Genomic DNA, 9362 nt, shown 5'->3' on the forward strand with positions numbered 1-9362 from the left:
GTTTGTAACACCACAGTGTCTTGATGATTGTAGCTTTATAATAACCCTTGAAATTAGAAAGTATTAGCCCTCCAACTTTGTTTTTTATTTTCAAAGTTATTTTGACCCCGCCCTAGGTCTTTTGCATTTTCATATGGATTTCTGATTCATTTTGGTAGTTTCTCTTTTAAAAAGCTTGCTGAAATTTTAAGTGGTTTTGTATTGACTTTAAAGGTTGTTTTGGGGAGACTTAACATCTTACCACTATTGAGTTTTTTTATCTATCAGCACAATAAATCTCTCCTTTTATTTAGGTCGTCTTTCATATCTCTCATGAATGTTTTACAGTTTTCAGTGTACAGGCCTTGCACATCTTTTGTCAGATTTATCTCTATATTTTTTGTGTTTTTGATGCTCTTTTGAGAAATATTATTTCTTAATTTGACTTTCTGATTGTTACTAGTATATAGAAATAGAGCTGATTTCTGAATTTTGACTATATGCTACAACCTTGCTAAAGTTGCTTTTTAGTTATCTTGCTTTTTTCAGTAGATTTTCAAAATGCTTTTACACAGACAAGAATGTCATATGCAAATAAAGACAACTTCAATTCTTCCTTTCCCATCTGGATGCCTTTATATCTTTTTCTTGACTTATTTCACTGACTAGAACCTTCAGTAGAAGGTTTACTAAAAATGGTGAAAGCAATCATCTTTGCCTTGTTCCTTTATTGGATTGAGGAAATATTCTTCTATTCCTAAAGCTTTTCTTTTTTTTTTTTTTTAAATCAGGAATTGATGTTAGATTTAGTCAAATGCTTTTTCTGCCTCTTTTGAGATGATAATAGGGTTTTACTTTTTAAGTGTTTGTTGTCATGATAAATAATTGTTTAAAAAAATGCTTAACCATTTTGTATCCCTGGATAAATTTTACTTAGTCATCATATGTTATTCTTTCAATATACGGTTGGATTAAATTTGCTAAAATTTTATAAGGAATTTCTGAATCTATATTTTGAAAAAATATTGGTTTGTAGTTTTCTTTAATGTCTGTATCTGTTTTTGGTATCAGGGTAATGCTGGCCTAATAGAATAAGTTAGAAATAATCTTTTAAATTTTCTGAGAGTTTGAATTGAATTCATATTATTTCTTCCTTAAGTGTTTGGTAGAATTCACAAATGAAGTCATTTGGGCCTGGATTTTTCTTTGTGAGAATGTTTTTATTTAAAACAAAAACAATTCAATTTCCTTAACAGACTTTGGGCTCTTCAAATGATCTAATACTTCTCAACTGAGAATTTGTACTTTAGATTTTTTCAGAAAGTTATACATTTCACCTAAGATGTCAAATTTATTTGAATATAGTTATTCATAATATTTTCCCATTATCTTTTTAATATCTCTAGAATCGATTAATGCTACCTCTCTCATATAAGATATTGGTAACTTTTGTCATTACTCTTTTTTGCCCGATCAGTCTATCTAGAATACATCTTCTCAAGGAGTTGGCATTTGGCTTTACTGATTTTCTCCATTGTTGCTCTGCTTTTAATCTCATTAATTTTTGCTCTGATCTTTTTTATTAGTTTCTTTTGCTTACTTTGGATTTAACTGGGCCTTCTTTTTCTAGTTTCTTAAGGTGGAGGCAGAGGTCATTGATTTGAATCACTTGAAACTTTCCATTTTTTTCTAATAATGGTGTTTAGTGTTACAAATCTACTTCCAAATACTACTTTGGCAGCATCCAACATGTTTTGATATTATCGTGTTTTTATTTAGCTAGAAATGCTTTTAAATTTCCTTTTTGATTCCTTCTTTGACCCATGTTTACTTAGAAGTGTATTATTTAGTCTCCAGATATTTAGGGACTTTCCTGATACTGCCCTATTATTGATTTCAAATTGATTCCGTTGTGGTCAGAAAACATACTTTGTAAAAATAGAATCTTTAAAAATTTGTAGAGACTTTTTTTTTTATGCCCCAGAGTATTCCACATGCACTTGAAAAGACTGTATTCTGTAGTTGTTGGGTCACATACTTTTGTTTTAATTAATTAATTAATTTTTTATTTTTTGAGGCAGAGTTTCACTCTTATTGACCAGGCTGGAGTGCAATGGCATGATCTCAGCTCATTGTAACCTCTGCCTCCCGGGTTCAAGTGATTCTTCTGCTTCAGTCTCCCAAGTAGCTGGGATTACAGGTGCTCACCACCACACCTGGCTAATTTTTGTATTTTTAATACAGACAGGGTTTCACCATGTTGGCCAGGCTGGTCTCGAATTCCTGACCTCAGCTGATCGCCCACCTCAGCCTCCCAAAGTGCTGGGATACAGGTGTGAGCCACAGTGCCCAGCCAAGTTGCACACTTACTGTTAGGCTGGGGACATTATTGTAAGCACACATCTTAGCTTAGTCCAGCTTATGTGCCATGAAGGCTCTGTCTGATGTTTAAGTACAAACTGCCAGGACCACTCATGGATACTTTCTTTCTTCCTTATCCACTCAGACAACTACACACTTACAATTTCCTTGACTGATTTTGTCACAGGATGGGAGGTGAGCTGCATCCCGATACATTATCATCCCATTCCAACCTCTCCCTAAGGAAACAATATTCTCGTCTCCTCCATGCCTTCTGCTTCTTCTTACTGTCTCCCCCGGATCCCAAGACAGGATCAGAGCTTCACAGGGTTCTTGGTGAAGAGAAACAAGTCCCCGCTTTTTACTGCAATTCAGAAGAAGGAGCATTCCTGGCCTTGCCTTGGCAGACATGCATCACATGCTTAAATACATGAGCACAGGCTGCACAGCCTGGGATGAGTGTTATGAGAAAAAGCTTCATAATGCTACGAGAAAACATAACATGAGGGAAGGCCTGGTCTAATCCATGAGATTATAAGAATGTCATTTGAGCTGAGAGAGCAAGGAGGAATAGGATTCAGCTGAGGAATAGATGTGGAGTATGGAAAAGGAGAAAATATAGGCTGGGCACAGTGGCTCACGCCTGTAATCCCAGCACTTTAGAAGGCTGAGGAGGGTGGATCACCTAAGATTAGGAGTTCGAGACCAGCCTGGCCAACATGGTGAAAGACCTGTCTCTATTAAAAATACAAAAATTAGCTGGGCGTGGCAGCAGGTGCCTATAATCCTAGCTACTTGGGAGGCTAAGGCAGGAGAATAGCTTGAACCTGGGTGGTGGAGGTTGCGGTGAGCCGAGATTGTGCCATTGCACTCTAGCCTGGGCAACAGGAGTGAAACACTGTCTCAAGAAAAAAAGGAAAGAATATAATGCGTAGCAGGAGCCGCATATGCGAAGGACCTCTGGTTGGAGAAACAGAACAAGACAGCATGGCTGGTGCACAGAGACAGACCGAGATGGGGGAAGCAGGCAGGTCCCAGATCATGCAAGGTCCTGTCGGCCACAAGAAAGATTTTGTTCATCCTCTTAGTGGTTTTAAGACGAAGAGGGTTGCATGATCACATTTGTATCTTGAAGACTGCTGTGTGGAAAAAGGTTAGAGCAGGTGAGAGTGAAGCTGAAGAGACAGGCTAGCAGGCTAATGCAGAAGCCTGGCCAGAGATGAAGGCAGCCTAGGCTGGGGTGGTGAGAGTGGGGAATGACGGCAGAGAATTTGGCAGGTGCAACTGACCAGGTCCCGGCCAAAGTCTTGGCAGGATATCAACATGGAGTATAAAGGATAGGGCAGTGTGGAGAGTGAGGCCCACGTTTCTGACCATCCACTAGGATAGAAAAGAAGGCAAACTTAGAGGGGAAGATCATGAGTTCAGTTTTGGGTCTGCCAAGTCTGTGGTACTTTTGCGATAATCATGTAGATAGGCATAGATGCAAGTCAGGAGCCCAGAGGAAAGCAAGATCAGAGCTACGCATGAGGGAGTTATGAGCCTAAAAGTGCCAACTAAAGTTACAGCATGAATACAATTACCTGGAGGGAAGTGTAGATACAGAAGAGAAAAGCGATAGAAAAGCAGAGATGCTGGAGGTAACCGTGAGTGAATGTGAGGTACAGCAACACAAAAACATTAGAAGAAAATAGAGGGAAAAAACAAACTATAATTCTAGGCGGGGAAAGCCTTCCCATGCAAATCACAAAACCTGGAAGCCATAAATGAAAAGACAACCAAATCTGAATTTTTAAAAATTTAAAATCTCTGAACAAGAAAGACACCACCAAAGTTAACAGATATGCAAAGTGAAAAGAAGTATTTGCAATATGTTTGGAAGACAAAGATTAAATCTCCAAATTCCATAAGAAAAAAGACAAAGAACTTGATAGAAAGCTGGACAAAGGAATGATTTGACAATAACCTGAAGAAGAGATGCACGAAACCACTAAACGCTGGGTAATTTGTTCCTTGTTCTTCAGAACCAGTTATGGGTAAATTGACAATGAGGGGTTTATGCCCATCTACTTGGCAAAAATTAAATGGAAGTACTCCTAGTATATGGAGAAACAGACACTCACATCCCATTGGCATATTACATTTGGAGGGCAAATTTGGTAGAATTTGTCAGAACTCTAACCAGCAGTGTCTCATTTAGAATCTATATTAAAAGAAAACTCATACATATATGTCAAGATGCATTTAGCTATAAAGAAATGCATCATTTGTTTACAAAGGTTAAACACAACCAACAGCAATATAAACCCATACACACCATATATGTGTGTGTATATATATTTATGCATCATGTGTATATAAACACTATATAAAAATACCATATATAAACCATAAATATAAACTACATATCATTAAAAAAGAACCTATTTGTGAGAAAATGGTATATGTGTTTACGAATATAGGATGGTGGTCACTAAGTGATTGACAGTGCTCTCTCCAGAAGAAGAAACAGGGGCCAGGTGCAGTGGCTCACCCCTGTAATCCCAGCACTTTGGAAGGCCAAAGTGGGTGAATCATGAGTTCAGGAGATTGAGACCATCCTGGCCAACATGGTAAAACCCCGTCTCTACTAAAAATACAAAAATTAGCCAGGTGTGGTGACGTACACCTGTAATCCCAGCTACTCAGGAGGCTGAGGCAGGAGAATTGCTTGAACCAGGAGTCAGAGGTTGCAGTAAGCCAAGATCACACCACTGCACTCCAGCCAGGCAACAGAGCAAGACTCTGTCTCAAAAAAAGAAAAAAAGAAACAGGAACACAGAGAGTTGAGTCATGGCAGGATATAGAAGGGAGATTCACATTTTGCTCAGGAAACTTCTGAATTATTGAATTACACATAACAAGAATGTATTTTTTTTTAATAGAGTCTTGCTTTGTCACCCAGGCTGGAGTGCAGTGGCGTGATCTTGTCTCACTGCAACCTCCACCTCCCGGGTTCAAGTGATTTTCCTGCCTCAGCCTCCCAAGTAGCTGGGATTACAGGCACCTGCCAGCATGCCTAGCTAATTTTTGTATTTTAGTAGAGACAGGGTTTTGTCATGTTGGCCAGGCTGGTCTCGAACTCCTGATGTCAGGTGACCTGTCCGCCTTGGCCTCCCAAAGTGCTGGGATTATAGGCGTGAGCCACCGCGCCTGGCCAAGAGTGCATTCTTACGTTAGCTGTGTAACAAATAAATTACAAAAAAATATATAAAAGAGAAGTCCAGTGATGGCTTCCATAGAAAGAAGGCCTGAAGGGACTGGCCACCTAGTGGCTGGCTGGCTGCCTCTGCTCTGCCCTCCCAGCTAGGGAGTGGTCATTCTGGTGTCAGGCTGCCCACAGTCAGTTCCCGTGTCCCTCTTGGTCCTGGTGGCTTGCCACGTGGGGCAGGTGTGGAAGCTGTCACATGGGGCAGGTGCTGGAGCTGCCCCAAGAGGGAGGCACCAGCCCTATTGAGAGTGCTCTGACCTCCTGTTTAAAAGCACGTTGGCTCCCCCATTCATTCACATAGCCTGGCAGAATATTTTCGAATAAATCATGAGCATGGCAGTTACATTCTCTAAACCACACTTGAAAAAGGATTATGGTATTTACTGTGGGGACAGCAAGATTGATTCTCACCCAGAAAACCTGTCAGGTTCTTGATTTAGGGAACCGGGGATCAGCACAGGTTAGCTCTGATTTATATCGGCTCGCCTCTCCCACAGGTACCTCTCCTGCTCTCGGGGGCATTTTGGGTGGGATGGGTCTGGAGCAGTTACTGTCCTGCTGGTCCCTTCCAAGATGGCCCACCACGGCCATAGACACAGCAGAGGTCACTGCCCTGTAGTTGCCTCCCACTACACCCTCAGTTCTGCTCCCCTGGCCCTACCACTTGCTGCTTGGAGTCCAGCTCCTTAGCTAGAATTGGAAGACCTCCTGGATGGAGCTGCTGCCACTTCTCTGCTCTCTCTCATCACTTTCTGCTCACGACATGCCTTGAACATGACTGACCTTTCCCCATGAAGAGGATCGAGCAGAGAAACCAGTGAGGATCCCATTCTTGGGCAGCTCGGCGTCTGGTACAGGACAGTGACAGAGATCTTTCTCCTGGGTGCTTAGTTCCCGATGAGTGGGCCTCGCAAGGTGGGCACACAAGAGGCAGCATCCACACTGATCCTCTGGGCCTCACCTCCTCTGCCCTCTGTGGCCCAACAGTGTCCCTGGGTCACCTTTGCTAAAATCCTTATCTCCCCTTACTCGTCATGCACTTATGCTACTTCTGTGTTTCTCCTAGACCTCAGCAAAGGGCTAGGAGAGGACTTCTGTGCTAGGACAGGGCTGCTCTAACATAACAAGTGAAGAATACGGGGTGCTTCCTGTATGTAAAGATGCGGATGGTCATTGCTAAAAGCTGAGAAGCCACAGGGAATTTTCAAGGTCATGGAGTGGAGAGGACAGGAGTACACGGTTACTTGACAAAGCCAGAGAAATGAAGGAAAAGGAAAAATGAAACAACAAAGTAACAGTTTGTTGTTGTAACCATGACTTAAGAGGGCACAAATATAACAGGTGTGCCCATGATTCCCATGAGAAGAAATTGAATACCCCTCCCCCGCTCCAGGTTGAGTCAAGAAAGCTTGGCTCTATCCTGTCTACCAGAATCTCACCTAGAATGAAATTATTAAGAAAGGTGAAAGATAACGGTCTGGGCAAAAGGATGTCAGGAAAAGTGCCCCAACCCTAACAACAACCATACGAGAGGGAGTGGAAATAGTAATATCAAAGTGGAACAGAGGACCAAAGGCATGGAGTGGGATCAGGACAATGATACAATGAAAGGAAAACGAATCGTAGTAACAAGCCTCATTTACTGAACTCTTGCTGTGTACACAGTGCTGGGGAGTTCAAGGAACGATGCCATGCAGTCCCCACTACAGCCCCATAAGGTAGACGATACATCATCCGCATTTTACAGATGCATCAACCCAAGCCTAGAGACTTGATCGGCTTGTTCGAGGCCCTCAGTCTGAAGCTCACACTCCTGAGCTGCACGCTCTTCCTTGCCCCTTACGTCATGAGAGCCACAAGAGCATTTTACCCAGGCCTGGCACTGATGTGGACCCTACTGCACCTTTATGATGCGGCCTTTCGGGGATATACCCCACCTGAACATTTTTAACAATTTTCAAAATATACCAGATTGACTTGTTTTCAATGGAATGATTCCACTGATGAATCAAAACCTCCTACCACCTCCATCTTTTACTCCCGTGATGAAGTCTCTTCTCAACTCGCCCTTGCCTCCTCTGCCTTCCTCAGGTCAATTCAGATGATTCAGATCCATGCCCATAAACCCTGATGGTCAGAAGCAATAGTTTTTTTCTTCACGTGCGAGTCACGAGTGCTTCTAGCTCCATCGTGATTTCCATATGTCGAAAACATCTACAAGGAAGTAGAGGTTTGATCTGGTTAAAGTAATCTGGTTCATATGAGTTGGCATCAAGGTAATGATAAAGTAATCCAATTAATTAACAGGAAAATGTAATTAAGGGGAAGGGATTTTGCAGTAGTTGTTCAACAGTTTAGCTTAGCTGAGATGATATATTAGGCTAGACTTCTGCTTCTGGTACCAGCGTGTGAAGCTGAAATAAACTCAGCATTCTCAGCTTTCAGTGGTAGCTCATACTTCACATGTTATCTTGTCTAATACTTGTCAATGTGTTTGATGTGTCATCCCAAATAAACAAGAACCATTACTACTAAAGGAGGGTGGGGACCCCAGAGCACTCTAAAGAACAATGGCCCATGTAAACAATATTTAATGTGCCTGACTGATACCTAATTATCCCGATATTGAGTTACCAGTAAAATCTGAAAGGTTTTAAATATCTGATATTGATAAGAAAGTCATTATCACTGAGCATTTACTTACTGCTCACACCAATTTCAGTTAATTACAGGACGGTGAGATTGATTGCTTATGAAATCACTCCTCTTCTCACAATTAATTGATATCTAATCAACATAGGTCATCTTGTTAAGTTCCCTTTAGGGCATTCGCAGGAAGATGGGAATGGAGGCCTTCCTTCCAGCGGTGTTGCTTTCTTATACCTGCGATGCTTTCGGAGGTATCTATTCTGAGACTGGAGGCAAATGAGGAATTGCAGTGGTTCTCAAACTGGACTGCGTATTAGGTAATCACCTGGGAGTTTTTAAAAATGCATATGCCCAGCTCACACACCCCTCCCTCAAACAATTAAATCAGATGATCTGGGAGCGGAACCCAGGGCTTGGTATTATGTTAAACTCCTGGAATGATTTCAGCGTGTATCCAGATTGACAGCCAGTGTTGAGCTAGGCTTGAGGGATGAGCTGGACACCAGCCTCGTGCAGTAACTGGCTTGTGGATGGAGGGTGTGCAAGTCCCCTTTCCTGTCCCATAAAGGCTGGTGGTCAGCCATGAGCCATGGCCCATGTTCCTAGCAATGGAGCTCTGCTCAGCCCTGCCCCACCCCACTGTCTCCATACGGCATCTAGTGGCTGTCGTTCAGTGTTCACCCTTGAAGGAAGACTCCTCCTCTCCTGGCCAGCCATACCTGTCTGAACTTGGTTTGGGGTCCTGCTCTCTTCCTCTTCCCCTCAGCCCCGCTTTCCATGCCATCTTTCTTATTCTATTTCTTTCCTTCTTCCTTTCCTCCCTCCTTCCCTCCCTCCTCCCTTCTCTCTCTCCTCTTTCTTTCTTTTCTCTTTCTTTCTTTCTTCTTTCTTTCTTTCTTTCTTTCTTTCTTTCTTTCTTTCTTTCTTTCTTTCTTTCTTTCTTTCTTTCTTTCTTTCTTTCTTCTTTCTTTTTCTTTCCTCTCTCTCTCTCTTTCTCTCTCTCTCTCTTTCTTTCTTTCTTTTTCTTCTTTCTTTTTTCTTTTCTTTCTTTCTTTCTTTCTTTCTTTCTTTCTTTCTTTCTTTCTTTCTTTCTTTCTTTCCTTCTCTCTCTCTCTCTCTCTCT

The sequence above is a fragment of the Sapajus apella genome, unplaced genomic scaffold (genome assembly GCF_009761245.1).
Source record: "Sapajus apella isolate SASKATOON/1434 unplaced genomic scaffold, GSC_monkey_1.0 scaffold12, whole genome shotgun sequence".
Classification (NCBI taxonomy): domain Eukaryota; kingdom Metazoa; phylum Chordata; class Mammalia; order Primates; family Cebidae; genus Sapajus; species Sapajus apella.